General features: G+C 48.0%; 1 long non-coding RNA gene across 2 annotated transcripts; it reads right to left on the bottom strand.

Annotated features, from left to right (window-relative positions):
* Positions 1 to 2,844: 2,844 nt before the first annotated feature.
* Positions 2,845 to 4,650, bottom strand: LOC127924406 (uncharacterized). 2 transcript variants are annotated; one of them, XR_008117823.1, is made up of 3 exons: positions 4,577 to 4,650; positions 3,255 to 3,347; positions 2,845 to 2,944 (listed from the first exon to the last, which is right to left on the bottom strand). It is a non-coding gene; the product is annotated as an uncharacterized LOC127924406 (long non-coding RNA). The 2 variants fall into 2 exon arrangements; XR_008117824.1 differs by lacking the exons at positions 2,845 to 2,944; positions 4,577 to 4,650 and adding exons at positions 3,006 to 3,099; positions 3,379 to 3,463.
* Between the last annotated feature and the right edge of the window lie 11,908 nt (positions 4,651 to 16,558).

The following is a 16,558-nucleotide window of genomic DNA, read 5'->3' as shown; positions in this document are numbered from 1 at the left end:
TCATGATTCCTGTGAAGAGGGAAACGGGGCCTGGGGGTTCGGCCTAAGCAGAAAGAAAGTTGATTTCCACTGCCACAAAACCTAGCCGGTTTCTCACACTCTGCTGAGGGAGGAGACAACAGAAGAACAGAGAATTGCCTCTACTAAACTCCAGACAAACAAACATTTCGTACTCACCATAATAACGAGTGATCAGAGGCTCATTTTCAGCTGAGATGAGTCCAGATACCATTAGTCTAGAGGACTCTACCAGCCCAGCTGAGATGAGTCCAGATACCATTAGTCGAGAAGACTCTACCAGTCCAGCTGAGTCCAGATACCATTAGCCTAGAGGACTCTACCAGGCCAGCCCAGCTGAGTCCAGATACCATTAGCTTAGAGGACTCTACCTGTGTATTTAAGTATCTGACTGAGCGGTGGTAGGCAGAAGCAGGCGAATAAACATTCATTCAAACAATACTTTCGTGCGTTTTGCCAGCAGCTCTTTGTTGTGCGTCAAGCATTGCGCTGTTTATGACTTCAACCCTATCAACTCCCGAAATGAGGCTGGTGTGACCGAAGTGAAATGGCTGGTTAGTTAGCGCGCGCTAATAGCGTTTCAAACTTTACTCGCTCTGAGCCTTGGGGTGGTTGTTTCCCTTGCTCTGCATGGGTAACGCTGCTTCGATGTGGTGGCTGTTGTCGTTGTGTTGCTGGTTCGAGCCCAGGGAGGAGCAAGGAGAGGGGCGGAAGCTATACTGTTACACTGGCAATACTAATGTGCCTATAAGAACATCCAATAGTCAAAGGTTAATGAAATACAAACGGTATAGAGGGAAATAGTCCTATAATAACTACAACCTAAAACTTCTTACCTGGGAATATTGAAGACTCATGTTAAAAGGGACCACCAGCTTTCATATGTTCTCATGTTCTGAGCAAGGAACTTAAACGTTAGCTTTCTTACATGGCACATATTGCACTTTTACTTTCCAACACTTTGTTTTTGCATTATTTAAACCAAATTGAACATGTTTCATTATCTACTTGAGGCTAAATTGATTTTATTGATGTATTATATTAAGTTAAAAAGTGTTCATTCAGTATTGTTGTAATTGTCATTATTACAAATACTTTTTTTATTTTTTAAATCGGCCATTTAGTCCTCCAATAAACGGTATCGGCGTTGAAAAATCATAATCGGTCGACCTCTAGTCCAGATACCATTAGTCTAGAGGACTCCACCAGCCCAGCTGAGATGAGTCCAGGTACCATTAGTCTAGAGAACTCCACCAGCCCAGCTGAGATGAGTCCAGGTACCATTAGTCTAGAGAACTCCACCAGCCCAGCTGAGATGAGTCCAGATACCATTAGTCTAGAGAACTCCACCAGCCCAGCTGAGATGAGTCCAGATACCATTAGTCTAGAGAACTCCACCAGCCCAGCTGAGATGAGTCCAGATACCATTAGTCTAGAGAACTCCACCAGCCCAGCTGAGATGAGTCCAGATACCATTAGTCTAGAGAACTCCACCAGCCCAGCTGAGATGAGTCCAGATACCATTAGTCTAGAGAACTCCACCAGCCCAGCTGAGATGAGTCCAGATACCATTAGTCTAGAGAACTCCACCAGCCCAGCTGAGATGAGTCCAGATACCATTAGTCTAGAGAACTCCACCAGCCCAGCTGAGATGAGTCCAGATACCATTAGTCTAGAGAACTCCACCAGCCCAGCTGAGATGAGTCCAGATACCATTAGTCTAGAGAACTCCACCAGCCCAGCTGAGATGAGTCCAGATACCATTAGTCTAGAGAACTCCACCAGCCCAGCTGAGATGAGTCCAGATACCATTAGTCTAGAGAACTCCACCAGCCCAGCTGAGATGAGTCCAGATACCATTAGTCTAGAGAACTCCACCAGCCCAGCTGAGATGAGTCCAGATACCATTAGTCTAGAGAACTCCACCAGCCCAGCTGAGATGAGTCCAGATACCATTAGTCTAGAGAACTCCACCAGCCCAGCTGAGATGAGTCCAGATACCATTAGTCTAGAGAACTCCACCAGCCCAGCTGAGATGAGTCCAGAGGACTCCACCAGCCCAGCTGAGATGAGTCCAGATACCATTAGTCTAGAGAACTCCACCAGCACAACTGAGATGAGTCCAGATACCATTAGTCTAGAGGACTCCACCAGCCCAGCTGAGATGAGTCCAGATACCATTAGTCTAGAGAACTCCACCAGCCCAGCTGAGATGAGTCCAGATATCATTAGTCTAGAGAACTCCACCAGCCCAGCTGAGTCCAGATACCATTAGTCTAGAGGACTCCACCAGCCCAGCTGAGATGAGTCCAGATACAATTAGTCTAGAGAACTCCACCAGCCCAGCTGAGATGAGTCCAGATACCATTAGTCTAGAGAACTCCACAAGCCCAGCTGAGATGCGTCCAGATACCATTAATCTAGCAGAGCAGAGCAGACCAGCACCAACTTCATCATAATTACAGTTGACAGACTGACAGGGAAACTGCGTCCCAGATGGCACCCTAAAAGGGACACATCCAGACTGTCTGATGCACTAGGTCCATGGAAACAGGATACTGGCATTTGCTCTGTTGTCCGACCAGTAAAGGGTTAAGACCTGAACAAACCAGAAGGCCTCACATCACTTGTACTGACACACAAAGGAGTACAAGCACACACCCAGAACTGACCTCAGATCAGTGAACTTGTGAAAATTCCCATGAAATACAGGAACAAAACTAAACCTGTCAGCTTCTTTTAAACCGACCAGTGGTTATTGTGGGCTGCCTGGTGTGAGTACCTTCCCTTAACAGCGACTACCTCTCAGCGGCGTTATCTTAACAGTCTCTACCTCTCAGCGGTGTTATCTTAACAGTCTCTACCTCTCAGCGGTGTTATCTTAACAGTCTCTACCTCTCAGCGGTGTTATCTTAACAGTCTCTACCTCTCAGCGGCGTTATCTTAACAGTCTCTACCTCTCAGCGGCGTTATCTTAACAGTCTCTACCTCTCAGCGGCGTTATCTTAACAGTCTCTACCTCTCAGCGGTGTTATCTTAACAGTCTCTACCTCTCAGCGGTGTTATCTTAACAGTCTCTACCTCTCAGCGGCGTTATCTTAACAGTCTCTACCTCTCAGCGGCGTTATCTTAACAGTCTCTACCTCTCAGCGGTGTTATCTTAACAGTCTCTACCTCTCAGCGGCGTTATCTTAACAGTCTCTACCTCTCAGCGGCGTTATCTTAACAGTCTCTACCTCTCAGCGGTGTTATCTTAACAGTCTCTACCTCTCAGCGGTGTTATCTTAACAGTCTCTACCTCTCAGCGGTGTTATCTTAACAGTCTCTACCTCTCAGCGGTGTTATCTTAACAGTCACTACCTCTCAGCGGTGTTATCTTAACAGTCTCTACCTCTCAGCGGTGTTATCTTAACAGTCTCTACCTCTCAGCGGTGTTATCTTAACAGTCACTACCTCTCAGCGGTGTTATCTTAACAGTCTCTACCTCTCAGCGGCGTTATCTTAACAGTCTCTACCTCTCAGCGGCGTTATCTTAACAGTCTCTACCTCTCAGCGGCGTTATCTTAACAGTCTCTACCTCTCAGCGGCGTTATCTTAACAGTCTCTACCTCTCAGCGGCGTTATCTTAACAGTCTCTACCTCTCAGCGGCGTTATCTTAACAGTCTCTACCTCTCAGCGGCGTTATCTTAACAGTCTCTACCTCTCAGCGGCGTTATCTTAACAGTCTCTACCTCTCAGCGGCGTTATCTTAACAGCTCTACCTCTCAGCGGCGTTATCTTAACAGCTCTCAGCAGGTTATCTTAACAGTACTACCTCTCAGCGGTGTTATCTTAACAGCGACTACCTCTCAGCGGTGTTATCTTAACAGCGACTACCTCTCAGCGGTGTTATCTTAACAGCGACTACCTCTCAGCGGTGTTATCTTAACAGCGACTACCTCTCAGCGGTGTTATCTTAACAGCGACTACCTCTCAGCGGTGTTATCTTAACAGCGACTACCTCTCAGCGGTGTTATCTTAACAGCGACTACCTCTCAGCGGTGTTATCTTAACAGCGACTACCTCTCAGCGGTGTTATCTTAACAGCGACTACCTCTCAGCGGTGTTATCTTAACAGTCTCTACCTCTCAGCGGTGTTATCTTAACAGCTCTACCTCTCAGCGGTGTTATCTTAACAGCGACTACCTCTCAGCGGTGTTATCTTAACAGCGACTACCTCTCAGCGGTGTTATCTTAACAGCGACTACCTCTCAGCGGTGTTATCTTAACAGCGACTACCTCTCAGCGGTGTTATCTTAACAGCGACTACCTCTCAGCGGTGTTATCTTAACAGTCTCTACCTCTCAGCGGCGTTATCTTAACAGTCTCTACCTCTCAGCGGCGTTATCTTAACAGTCTCTACCTCTCAGCGGCGTTATCTTAACAGTCTCTACCTCTCAGCGGCGTTATCTTAACAGTCTCTACCTCTCAGCGGTGTTATCTTAACAGTCTCTACCTCTCAGCGGCGTTATCTTAACAGTCTCTACCTCTCAGCGGCGTTATCTTAACAGTCTCTACCTCTCAGCGGTGTTATCTTAACAGTCTCTACCTCTCAGCGGTGTTATCTTAACAGTCTCTACCTCTCAGCGGCGTTATCTTAACAGTCTCTACCTCTCAGCGGCGTTATCTTAACAGTCTCTACCTCTCAGCGGCGTTATCTTAACAGTCTCTACCTCTCAGCGGCGTTATCTTAACAGTCTCTACCTCTCAGCGGCGTTATCTTAACAGTCTCTACCTCTCAGCGGCGTTATCTTAACAGTCTCTACCTCTCAGCGGCGTTATCTTAACAGTCTCTACCTCTTCTGAGACATTCAGCTGTAATAACAGCGGCGTTATCTTAACAGTCTCTACCTCTCAGCGGCGTTATCTTAACAGTCTCTACCTCTCAGCGGCGTTATCTTAACAGTCTCTACCTCTCAGCGGAGTTATCTTAACAGTCTCTACCTCTCAGCGGCGTTATCTTAACAGTCTCTACCTCTCAGCGGCGTTATCTTAACAGTCTCTACCTCTCAGCGGACATTATCTTAACAGTCTCTACCTCTCAGCGGCGTTATCTTAACAGTCTCTACCTCTCAGCGGCGTTATCTTAACAGTCTCTACCTCTCAGCGGCGTTATCTTAACAGTCTCTACCTCTCAGCGGCGTTATCTTAACAGTCTCTACCTCTCAGCGGCGTTATCTTAACAGTCTCTACCTCTCAGCGGCGTTATCTTAACAGTCTCTACCTCTCAGCGGACGTTATCTTAACAGTCTCTACCTCTCAGCTGAGACATTATCTTAACAGTCTCTACCTCTCAGCGGTGTTATCTTAACAGTCTCTACCTCTCAGCGGTGTTATCTTAACAGTCTCTACCTCTCAGCGGCGTTATCTTAACAGTCTCTACCTCTCAGCGGCGTTATCTTAACAGTCTCTACCTCTCAGCGGTGTTATCTTAACAGTCTCTACCTCTCAGCGGCATTATCTTAACAGTCTCTACCTCTCAGCGGACATTCAGTTATCTTAACAGTCTCTACCTCATTATCTTAACAGTCTCTAGCGGCGTTATCTTAACAGTCTCTACCTCTCAGCGGTGTTATCCCTTAACAGTCTCTACCTCTCAGCTGAACTGCATTATCTTAACAGTCTCTACCATCCCTAGACTGGCGTTATCTTAACAGTGCTCTACCTCTCAGCGGCGTTATCTTAACAGTCTCTACCTCTCAGCGGTGTTATCTTAACAGTCTCTACCTCTCAGCGGTGTTATCTTAACAGTCTCTACCTCTCAGCGGTGTTACCTTAACAGTCACTACCTCTCAGCAGTGTAGGAACAGGTATCTCCTGAACTGTTCACCTGCCTGAGGGAGGCATCCCTAGATGGTCTTTCATCCATTGCCTAGGGGACCTAGACTGAGACATTCAGCTTAGTGCTATGAAGGAGGCATCCCTAGACTGGGACATTCAGCTGTATATAAGGCATCCTAAACTGAGAGAGCTGGCCTAAGCCCACAGAGGACATTCAGTATTAACACTGCCTGAGGGAGCATCCCTAGACACAGACATTCAGCAGGCTTATTCCTGAGGGAGGCATCCCTAGACTGAGACATTCAGCTTAATAACACTGCCTGGGCATCCAGACTGAGACATTCAGCTTGTGCTAAATCCCTAGTTCACATTCAGCTGTACAGGGGACAGGGCACCATTTGGGAGGCATCCCTAGACTGAGACATTCAGCTGTAATAACACTGTCTGAGGGAGGCATCCCTAGACTGAGAGACAATCAGCTGTAATAACACTGACTGAGGGAGGCATCCCTAGACTGAGAGATATTCAGCTGTAATAACACTGCCTGAGGGAGGCATCCCTAGACTGAGAGACATTCAGCTGTAATAACACTGCCTGAGGGAGGCATCCCTAGACTGAGAGACATTCAGCTGTTATAACACTGCCTGAGGGAGGCATCCCTAGACTGAGAGACATTCAGCTGTTATAACACTGCCTGAGGGAGGCATCCCTAGACTGAGAGACATTCAGCTGTAATAACACTGCCTGAGGGAGGCATCCCTAGACTGAGAGACATTCAGCTGTAATAACACTGCCTGAGGGAGGCATCCCTAGACTGAGAGACATTCAGCTGTAATAACACTGCCTGAGGGAGGCATCCCTAGACTGAGAGACATTCAGCTGTAATAACACTGCCTGAGGGAGGCATCCCTAGACTGAGAGACATTCAGCTGTAATAACACTGCCTGAGGGAGGCATCCCTAGACTGAGAGACATTCAGCTGTAATAACACTGCCTGAGGGAGGCATCCCTAGACTGAGAGACATTCAGCTGTTATAACACTGCCTGAGGGAGGCATCCCTAGACTGAGAGACATTCAGCTGTAATAACACTGCCTGAGGGAGGCATCCCTAGACTGAGAGACATTCAGCTGTAATAACACTGCCTGAGGGAGGCATCCCTAGACTGAGAGACATTCAGCTGTAATAACACTGCCTGAGGGAGGCATCCCTAGACTGAGAGACATTCAGCTGTAATAACACTGCCTGAGGGAGGCATCCCTAGACTGAGAGACATTCAGCTGTAATAACACTGCCTGAGGGAGGCATCCCTAGACTGAGAGACATTCAGCAGTAATAACACTGCCTGAGGGAGGCATCCCTAGACTGAGACATTCAGCAGTAATAACACTGCCTGAGGGAGGCATCCCTAGACTGAGACATTCAGCAGTAATAACACTGCCTGAGGGAGGCATCCCTAGACTGAGAGACATTCAGCTGTAATAACACTGCCTGAGGGAGGCATCCCTAGACTGAGAGACATTCAGCTGTTATAACACTGCCTGAGGGAGGCATCCCTAGACTGAGACATTCAGCTGTTATAACACTGCCTGAGGGAGGCATCCCTAGACTGAGAGACATTCAGCTGTAATAACACTGCCTGAGGGAGGCATCCCTAGACTGAGAGACATTCAGCTGTAATAACACTGCCTGAGGGAGGCATCCCTAGACTGAGAGACATTCAGCTGTAATAACACTGCCTGAGGGAGGCATCCCTAGACTGAGAGACATTCAGCTGTTATAACACTGCCTGAGGGAGGCATCCCTAGACTGAGAGACATTCAGCTGTAATAACACTGCCTGAGGGAGGCATCCCTAGACTGAGAGACATTCAGCTGTTATAACACTGCCTGAGGGAGGCATCCCTAGACTGAGACATTCAGCTGTAATAACACTGCCTGAGGGAGGCATCCCTAGACTGAGACATTCAGCTGTAATAACACTGCCTGAGGGAGGCATCCCTAGACTGAGAGACATTCAGCTGTTATAACACTGCCTGAGGGAGGCATCCCTAGACTGAGAGATATTCAGCTGTAATAACACTGCCTGAGGGAGGCATCCCTAGACTGAGAGACATTCAGCTGTAATAACACTGCCTGAGGGAGGCATCCCTAGACTGAGAGACATTCAGCTGTAATAACACTGCCTGAGGGAGGCATCCCTAGACTGAGAGACATTCAGCTGTAATAACACTGCCTGAGGGAGGCATCCCTAGACTGAGAGACATTCAGCTGTAATAACACTGCCTGAGGGAGGCATCCCTAGACTGAGAGACATTCAGCTGTTATAACACTGCCTGAGGGAGGCATCCCTAGACTGAGACATTCAGCTGTTATAACACTGCCTGAGGGAGGCATCCCTAGACTGAGAGACATTCAGCTGTAATAACACTGCCTGAGGGAGGCATCCCTAGACTGCGAGACATCCAGCTGTAATAACACTGCCTGAGGGAGGCATCCCTAGACTGAGAGACATTCAGCTGTAATAACACTGCCTGAGGGAGGCATCCCTAGACTGAGAGACATTCAGCTGTAATAACACTGCCTGAGGGAGGCATCCCTAGACTGAGAGACATTCAGCTGTAATAACACTGCCTGAGGGAGGCATCCCTAGACTGAGAGACATTCAGCTGTAATAACACTGCCTGAGGGAGGCATCCCTAGACTGAGAGACATTCAGCTGTAATAACACTGCCTGAGGGAGGCATCCCTAGACTGAGAGACATTCAGCTGTAATAACACTGCCTGAGGGAGGCATCCCTAGACTGAGAGACATTCAGCTGTAATAACACTGTCTGAGGGAGGCATCCCTAGACTGAGAGACATTCAGCTGTAATAACACTGCCTGAGGGAGGCATCCCTAGACTGAGAGACATTCAGCTGTAATAACACTGCCTGAGGGAGGCATCCCTAGACTGAGAGACATTCAGCTGTAATAACACTGCCTGAGGGAGGCATCCCTAGACTGAGAGACATTCAGCTGTAATAACACTACCGGAGGGAGGCCAGCCGGGTATTAGGCTCTGACACACACACACACACACACCTCTGAATGGAATCAAAAAGTGACATTTTTGCGATGTATTTCCCATCGCCGTCCGTTCAGTTTAACTGTGGCAGTCTGATGAAAACCCCCCAAATCCCTTCTATCTATCTATCTATCTATCTATCTATCTATCTATCGATCTATCTATCTATCTATCTATCTATCGATCTATAGACACACACACATATATACATACATACATATAAATATAGATGGAATTGTTTTTGTGTGTGTGTGTCAGGTCTAGTATAAGTGACTAAGAGAAACAACTTAATAGAAGATGCTGGAAGTGGTCTGTCAGAAACTGGACTCCAGCCCAGACCACTGAAAGCCTTCAATAAACTGTTCTTTACTGTGCAGATCATTTGTCTGTTGTTGGAGCCAATCCCAGCTACCCTGATCTTTGTTATTGTGTTTGCTGCTAATCCCTCTCATGTTTCAGTAAACAACAGCAAGAACCACCATCCACAATAAACCCATTGGGGAGTCTTGCACAGTCATGCCACAACAGCAGCTTGTCATTTGTGGACCGTAGGAACGCACTTCGTCGGCATCATAGTCTCGGGAGACCATTCAGAGAAATTCCCACACTGAAATATTCCAACAATTAAAGTCTAACCTGCTCCCTCATTAGCTGAGAGGAATAGAAAGGATATATGAACCAAATGGCACCCTATTCCCTATATAGTGCACTACTTTGGCCCATAGGGTTCTGGTCTAAAGTACTGCACCATCGGGAATAGGGTGTCATTTGGGACGAAGACAGGGTCTTAGTATTAATTTTTTGGGAGCGGTACTTTTTACCCCTTTTTCTCCCCAATTTCGGTAGTTACAGTCTTGTCCCATCACTGCAAGTCCCGTACGGATTTGGGAGAGCTGGCGACCGAGGTCAGTGTGCAGGCGCCCGGCCGCCACAAGGGATGAGGCGCCTGGGACGAGGACATCCCAGCCGGCCAAACCCTCCCTTAACCCGGACGACGCTGGGCCAATTGTGTGCCGCCTCATGAGTCTCCCGGTCACGGCCGGCTGCAACGCAGCACGGGATGGAACCCGGATCTGTAGTGACGCCTCCGGTGCCTTAGACCGCTGCGCCACTCGGGAGGCTCAGACAGGGTCTTTGTCCTGTTACTGTATAATCCCACTGATGCCAGTGTGTGACACCCCTGAGAGACGGCCTGTTCTGTCATCACAGGACTCATCTGGAGCTCATTGCCTTCACACCCGCTGCAAGAAAAGCCAATGAGGATTATGATTAAGTTGAGATAATGTTTCTCCAATAGCAGAAGGCTTAGGGCTGAGCGATAAGGGCTAAAAATCATTTAAAAAATACATTTAAAAAAATGTATGGCCGATTCCTGATATATCGATGTTTTAAACGTTCTCTATAGATAAGCCTTGTTGCGCAATTAAAGGTCAATACATTGCATTTCAAACAGTCAGCAATAATCTAATGAATTCAGATCACTGATCTGTCGAGGAAAATCACCTTTTATGTAACCAGAACCATTAACAACTCACATCCACAAATAATGACTCACTTATTGTAGCAAGCTGCACAGTGCACACAGCAGGAGGAGGGCTTGGTGTCTGTGGAGTGGGAAGGTGCACAGTGCACACAGCAGGAGGAGGAGGGGTTGGTGTCTATGGAGTGGGAAGGTGCACAGTGCACACAGCAGGAGGAGGAGGGGTTGGTGTCTATGGAGTGGGAAGGTGCACAGTGCACACAGCAGGAGGAGGAGGGGTTGGTGTCTATGGAGTGGGAAGGTGCACAGTGCACACAGCAGGAGGAGGAGGGGTTGGTGTCTATGGAGTGGGAAGGTGAACAGTGCACACAGCAGGAGGAGGAGGGGTTGGTGTCTGTGGAGTGGGAAGGTGAACAGTGCACACAGCAGGAGGAGGAGGGGCTTGGTGTCTGTGGAGTGGGAAGGTGAACAGTGCACACAGCAGGAGGAGGGCTTGGTGTCTGTGGAGTGGGAAGGTGAACAGTGCACACAGCAGGAGGAGGAGGGGCTGGTGTCTGTGGAGTGGGAAGGTGAACAGTGCACACAGCAGGAGGAGGAGGGGATGGTGTCTGTGGAGTGGGAAGGTGAACAGTGCACACAGCAGGAGGAGGGGATGGTGTCTGTGGAGTGGGAAGGTGAACAGTGCATGGTGTCTGTGGAGTGGGAAGGTGCACAGTGCACACAGCAGGAGGAGGGCTTGGTGTCTGTGGAGTGGGAAGGTGAACAGTGCACACAGCAGGAGGAGGAGGGGATGGTGTCTGTGGAGTGGGAAGGTGCAGTGCACACAGCAGGAGGAGGGGGGCTGGTGTCTGTGGAGTGGGAAGGTGCACAGTGCACACAGCAGGAGGAGGGCTTGGTGTCTGTGGAGTGGGAAGGTGAACAGTGCACACAGCAGGAGGAGGGGATGGTGTCTGTGGAGTGGGAAGGTGCACAGTGCACACAGCAGGAGGAGGGGGGCTTGGTGTCTGTGGAGTGGGAAGGTGCACAGTGCACACAGCAGGAGGAGGAGGGGATGGTGTCTGTGGAGTGGGAAGGTGCACAGTGCAAACAGCAGGAGGAGGGGATGGTGTCTGTGGAGTGGGAAGGTGCACAGTGCACAGTGCACACAGCAGGAGGAGGGCTTGGTGTCTGTGGAGTGGGAAGGTGCACAGTGCACACAGCAGGAGGAGGAGGGGATGGTGTCTGTGGAGTGGGAAGGTGAACAGTGCACACAGCAGGAGGAGGATGGTGTCTGTGGATGGGAAGGTGAACAGTGCACACAGCAGGAGGAGGGAGCTGGTGTCTGTGGAGTGGGAAGGTGAACAGTGCACACAGCTGTGGAGTGGGAAGGTGAACAGTGCACACAGCAGGAGGAGGGGATGGTGTCTGTGGAGTGGGAAGGTGAACAGTGCACACAGCAGGAGGAGGGGATGGTGTCTGTGGAGTGGGAAGGTGAACAGTGCACACAGCAGAGATGGAGCGAAGCTACTTTAAACATGGGAATTGATGGGAATTGATGTAAAATATATCACTAGTCACTTTAAACAATGCTACCTAATATAATGTTTACATACCCTACATTATTTATCTCATATGTATACGTATATACTGTACTCTATATCATCTACTGCATCTTTATGTAATACATGTATCACTAGCCACTTTAAACTATGCCACTTTGTTTACATACCCTACATTTCTCATCTCATATGTACAGTGCGTTGCGAAAGTATTCGGCCCCCTTGAACTTTGCGACCTTTTGCCACATTTCAGGCTTCAAACATAAAGATATAAAACTGTATTTTTTTTGTGAAGAATCAACAACATGTGGGACACAATCATGAAGTGTAACAACATTTATTGGATATTTCAAACTTTTTTAACAAATCAAAAACTCAAAAATTGGGCGTGCAACATTATTCAGCCCCTTTACTTTCAGTGCAGCAAACTCTCTCCAGAAGTTCAGTGAGGATCTCTGAATGATCCAATGTGGACCTAAATGACTAATGATGATAAATACAATCCACCTGTGTGTAATCAAGTCTCCGTATAAATTCACCTGCACTGTGATAGTCTCAGAGGTCCGTTAAAAGCGCAGAGAGCATCATGAAGAACAAGGAACACACCAGGCAGGTCCGAGATACTGTTGTGAAGAAGTTTAAAGCCGGATTTGGATATAAAAAGATTTCCCAAGCTTTAAACATCCCAAGGAGCACTGTGCAAGCGATAATATTGAAATGGAAGGAGTATCAGACCACTGCAAATCTACCAAGACCTGGCCGTCCCTCTAAACGTTCAGCTCATACAAGGAGAAGACTGATCAGAGATGCAGCCAAGAGGCCCATGATCACTCTGGATGAACTGCAGAGATCTACAGCTGAGGTGGGAGACTCTGTCCATAGGACAACAGTCAGTCGTATATTGCACAAATCTGGCCTTTATGGAAGAGTGGCAAGAAGAAAGCCATTTCTTAAAGATATCCATAAAAAGTGTTGTTTGAAGTTTGCCACAAGCCACCTGGGAGACACACCAAACATGTGGAAGAAAGTGCTCTGGTCAGATGAAACCAAAATTGAACTTTTTGGCAACAATGCAAAACGTTATGTTTGGCGTAAAAGCAACACAGCTCATCACCCTGAACACACCATCCCCACTGTCAAACATGGTGGTGGCAGCATCATGGTTTGGGCCTGCTTTTCTTCAGCAGGGACAGGGAAGATGGTTAAAATTCATGGGAAGATGGATGGAGCCAAATACAGGACCATTCTGGAAGAAAACCTGATGGAGTCTGGAAAAGACCTGAGACTTGGACGGAGATTTGTCTTCCAACAAGACAATGATCCAAAACATAAAGCAAAATCTACAATGGAATGGTTCAAAAATAAACATATCCAGGTGTTAGAATGGCCAAGTCAAAGTCCAGACCTGAATCCAATCGAGAATCTGTGGAAAGAACTGAAAACTGCTGTTCACAAATGCTCTCCATCCAACCTCACTGAGCTCGAGCTGTTTTGCAAGGAGGAATGGGAAAATGTTTCAGTCTCTCGATGTGCAAAACTGATAGAAACATACCCCAAGCGACTTACAGCTGTAATCGCAGCAAAAGGTGGGGCTACAAAGTATTAACTTAAGGGGGCTGAATAATTTTGCACGCCCAATTTTTCAGTTTTCGATTTCTTAAAAAAGTTTGAAATATCCAATAAATGTCGTTCCACTTCATGATTGTGTCCCACTTGTTGCTGATTCTTCACAAAAAAATAGTTTTATATCTTTATGTTTGAAGCCTGAAATGTGGCAAAAGGTCACCAAGTTCAAGGGGGCCGAATACTTTCGCAAGGAACTGTATATACTGTACTCGATACCATCTACTGCATCTTGCCTATGCCGTTCTGTACCATCACTCATTCATATACCTTTATGTACATATTCTTTATCCCTTTACACTTGTGTTTATAAGGTAGTAGTTTTGGAATTGTTAGGTTAGATTACTCGTTGGTTATTACTGCATTTTCGGAACTAGAAGCACAAGCATTTCGCTACACTCACATTAACATCTGCTAACCATGTGTATGTGACAATTCTTTTTGATTTGGAGTCCAAGACCAAAAAGACAGAATGCTCAAAAACAGAACGACAACCTTAATTCTGCGAACATTGCCCTAAAACAAACATTGGATATTGAGATTCCTCTGACAGGTTTTCAGGGAGGAAGTTGTTCAGGGCCAAACTCAGCCTGTAATCTCATTAGTATTGAACCAATCAACCGCTTGCTTGTCCCTGATATGTCTGATAATGAGCACACTGTTTGAGAGACTCAGAGGGAGGGAGGGACACTCCCTGTTTATGGGTGACTTGCAACACCTGGGGCTCTGACAGAGAACAAGCAGCAGGTTCACAAGGACAGACTAAACACCAGGAAGAGCCCATCATCATCACAACCATCACTCACACATGTCCACATTGTAACAGAGCCTGAGGATCTCAGCTCAGCCTCTACAGCCTTCTGAAGACCCAACCATCATCACAACCATCACTCACACATGTCCACATTGTAACAGAGCCTAAGGATCCCAACTCAGCCTCTACAGCCTTCTGAAGACCCAACCATCATCACAACCATCACTCACACATGTCCACATTGTAACAGAGCCTGAGGATCCCAGCTCAGCCTCTACAGCCTCCTGAAGACCCAACCATCATCACAACCATCACTCACACATGTCCACGTTGTAACAGAGCCTGAGGATCTCAGCTCAGCCTCTACAGCCTTCTGAAGACCCAACCATCATCACAACCATCACTCACACATGTCCACGTTGTAACAGACCCTGAGGATCTCAGCTCAGCCTCTACAGCCGTCTGAAGACACAACCATCACTCACACATGTCCACATTGTAACAGACCCTGAGGATCTCAGCTCAGCCTCTACAGCCGTCTGAAGACTCACACATAGAAGTCCCCATGGAGGACAATCATACTGCAGGACAATCGTACTGCAGGACAATCATACTGGAGGACAATCACACTGGAGGACAATCACACTGGAGGACAATCACACTGGAGGACAATCACACTGGAGGACAATCACACTGGAGGATAATGTGTTCACACTGGAGCTGTGGGGATAATCACACTGGATAGGACATAGCTGTGTTCACGCTGGAGGACATAGCTGTGTTCACACTGGAGGACAGCTGTGTTCACGCTGGGGGAGCTGTGTTCTACGCTGGGGGATAGCTGTGTTCTACGCTGGGGGATAGCTGTGTTCACGCTGGGGGATAGCTGTGTTCTACGCTGATAGCTGTGTTCTACGCTGATGATAGCTGTGTTCTACGCATGTGTTCTACGCTGGGGGATAGCTGTGTTCTATTTTGTGTTTATGTGGGGATAGCTGTGTTCAGCATGTGGGGATAGCTGTGTTCTACGCTGTATAGCTGTGTTTCTACGCTGTGGGGATAGCTGTGTTCTACGCTGTGGGGATAGCTGTGTTCTACGCTGTGGGGATAGCTGTGTTCTACGCTGGGGGGATAGCTGTGTTCTACGCTGTGGGGATAGCTGTGTTCTACGCTGTGGGGATAGCTGTGTTCTACGCTGTGGGGATAGCTGTGTTCTACGCTGGGGGGATAGCTGTGTTCTACGCTGGGGGATAGCTGTGTTCTACGCTGGGGGATAGCTGTGTTCTACGCTGTGGGGATAGCTGTGTTCTGTGTTCTACGCTGTGGGGATAGCTGTGTTCTACGCTGGGGGGATAGCTGTGTTCTACGCTGGGGGGATAGCTGTGTTCTACGCTGTGGGGATAGCTGTGTTCTACGCTGTGGGGATAGCTGTGTTCTACGCTGTGGGGATAGCTGTGTTCTACGCTGTGGGGATAGCTGTGTTCTACGCTGGGGGATAGCTGTGTTCTACGCTGTGGGGATAGCTGTGTTCTACGCTGTGGGGATAGCTGTGTTCTACGCTGTGGGGATAGCTGTGTTCTACGCTGTGGGGATAGCTGTGTTCTACGCTGTGGGGATAGCTGTGTTCTACGCTGTGGGGATAGCTGTGTTCTACGCTGGGGGGATAGCTGTGTTCTACGCTGTGGGGATAGCTGTGTTCTGTGTACGCTGGTGGGTATAGGGGATAGCTGTGTTCTACGCTGGACATGGGGATAGCTGTGTTCATGGTGTGTACGCTGTGGGGATAGCTGTGTTCTGCGCTGTGGGGATAGCTGTGTTCTACGCTGTGGGGATAGCTGTGTTCTACGCTTGTGTGGGGATAGCTGTGTTCTACGCTGTGGGGATAGCTGTGTTCTACGCGGTGGGGATAGCTGTGTAAGTGGACATGGTGTGTAGTGTGTACGTGGACATGGTGTGTAGTGTGTACGTGGACATGGTGTGTAGTGTGTACGTGGACATGGTGTGTAGTGTGTACGTGGACATGGTGTGTAGTGTGTACGTGGACATGGTGTGTAGTGTGTACGTGGACATGGTGTGTAGTGTGTACGTGGACATGGTGTGTAGTGTGTACGTGGACATGGTGTGTAGTGTGTACGTGGACATGGTGTGTAGTGTGTACGTGGACATGGTGTGTAGTGTGTAAGTGGACATGGTGTGTAGTGTGTAAGTGGACATGGTGTGTAGTGTGTAAGTGGACATGGTGTGTAGTGTGTACGTGG

This window comes from Oncorhynchus keta, unplaced genomic scaffold (genome assembly GCF_023373465.1).
Source record: "Oncorhynchus keta strain PuntledgeMale-10-30-2019 unplaced genomic scaffold, Oket_V2 Un_contig_3995_pilon_pilon, whole genome shotgun sequence".
In the NCBI taxonomy this organism is placed as follows: Eukaryota; Metazoa; Chordata; class Actinopteri; order Salmoniformes; family Salmonidae; genus Oncorhynchus; species Oncorhynchus keta.
This window is presented reverse-complemented; position numbering and strand designations above follow the sequence as displayed.